Raw genomic sequence first — 2,148 nt, 5'->3', positions numbered from 1 at the left:
TACTTTAATTATTGTGCACTTCCAAAGTTACTGGTAATTACTTTAATTCTTCTTCACTCCCAATGTTACTAGTAATTTACTTTAATTCTTCTGCACTCCCAATGTTACTGGTAATTTACTTTAATTCTTCTGCACTCCCAATGTTACTGGTAATTACTTTAATTATTCTGGACTCCCAAAGTTACTGATAATTACTTTAATTCTTCTGCACACACAATGTTACTGGTAATTACTTTAATTCTTCTGCACTCCCAATGTTACTAGTAATTTACTTTAATTCTTCTGCACACACAATGTTACTGGTAATTACTTTAATTCTTCTACACTCCCAAATTTACTGGCATTAAGTATTTTCCTCAACATATCCTGTGGCTACCATTCTTCTCTTCTTACTATTTTTTGAAAGCACATAAAAATGTATCTATACTGTTTTTCTAATATTCAGGCAACTGCACATAGGTGCTTCTTTCATTCATGTCATCGCTATCGCCTGAATTTATCTTCCACGTATGCCTCTGTTCTAACTCTATCTCTAATCTGTTTATTTTTTTCATATGCAATTTCAGCTTCCCACCGTTTCACTTGATAACCTTCGCAAACACCACTCACAGTTCCCACCGTTTCACTTGATAACCTTCGCAAACACCACTCACAGTTCCCATATTTTCACTCACCTTACGGTTAGAAAAATCATTTATTGTGACTCTCGTCTCAATTGAAACTTCACGGACCTAATCTTTTTTTTTTCATTGATATTACATGTTGTACCCATTTCTCTACATTTATTTACCAACTGACTTTTTGTTAATGATTTTTCTTATTCTAATCCATGCCAATACTAATACTCTATTCTTAAACAATGATCCACACAATTTACAACCAGTAAAAATTACCTAAACCACTGTCGAACACAAAACAAACAAGATAAGAACAAAAAATGGGAAACCTACGCTGTTTCCCGACTTCTAATTACTTTCCTTCTCGGCTTTTATTGATGTGTTTCCAGCTTCAAACTCTTCTTCCGTTGTTAGGTTTCGTTTCCTAAGGAATTGATGAATCTCACTTCTATTACCACTTTGTTGTGGACTGCTACTTTGTTGTAATCATGCTATACTTGTATTTCAATTCCCTTCAAGTTTACTTGTTCCTATCAGGAACTGACTCATTCTGATATACCTAGCAAATCGCTGCTTATTTCTATAATCAACAACACATAGATTCAGAACTAGGCAGCATTTCTTTCTTCCTTTGCCTCTTTTCGATTTATTCGACCTCTTTCACACCTCCCTGTTTTTTCTCTTCAGTGAACTCTTATATTTTATATATCTTTTTAAAGCCCACGCCGAACAAGTCTCTGACCTTCTACACTTATTTTGATTACATCGTTTCATAACCATACGGAAGTCCTGTTGTCCCCATACTGCTGAAGAAGAAAGTTGACCGCTCACTCTAATTATTTCCTATCGACTTAGAGTGCTGCAATCCCTTAATCTCTTAGATACTGACCAATCATCAGCTACTTTCTCATCTCTCTCAACATCAACTGATGTTCCGCATACCTAACCCCATTACAGGAGGGAGACAACTAAGGAGTTAGAATTTTTACTTTTAACATTCTTAACCAAACCTCTAGGCTGGGCGTGGACTTGAGATTATCATACACGAACTGTGAATCAGAGGGTGAAAGGTTCCAGGTCCGATGCTGCAAGAACACGCTCCACACTTCTGGACCTTTTATGCGTTATAAGATTGCCGGTCGAATATTTAGTGAGATCAGATTATGCCAAAAAAAAAAAGTCCAATGAAACCTTAGAAGAGTCGTCATTATGAAACTACCCAAAAATAGAAAAGGCAGTTAATCAAGAGCACTAAACGCCAATTCTTGAAATGCTCTAATTTGACTTTTAATAGTGCGATTCGAGGGTTGTTCTTATAATTCCCCAAAGGATCCAAAGTACGGAAAACATTTTTTAAAGATCGAGACGTAAACCATGAACTTTCAGAGTTACAGTCCAGGAACACTAACAACTAGGCCATAACCTGCCTAATTTTTAACATATTTGAATTTAATTCTGAAAGACGGCATCAGAATTTGCCTGTATAGCAAAAATTTGGTTTGGTTTGTTTTGAATTTCGCGCAAAGCTACA

This window comes from Limulus polyphemus, unplaced genomic scaffold (assembly GCF_000517525.1).
Source record: "Limulus polyphemus unplaced genomic scaffold, Limulus_polyphemus-2.1.2 Scaffold828, whole genome shotgun sequence".
Lineage (NCBI taxonomy): Eukaryota > Metazoa > Arthropoda > Merostomata > Xiphosura > Limulidae > Limulus > Limulus polyphemus.
This window is presented reverse-complemented; position numbering follows the sequence as displayed.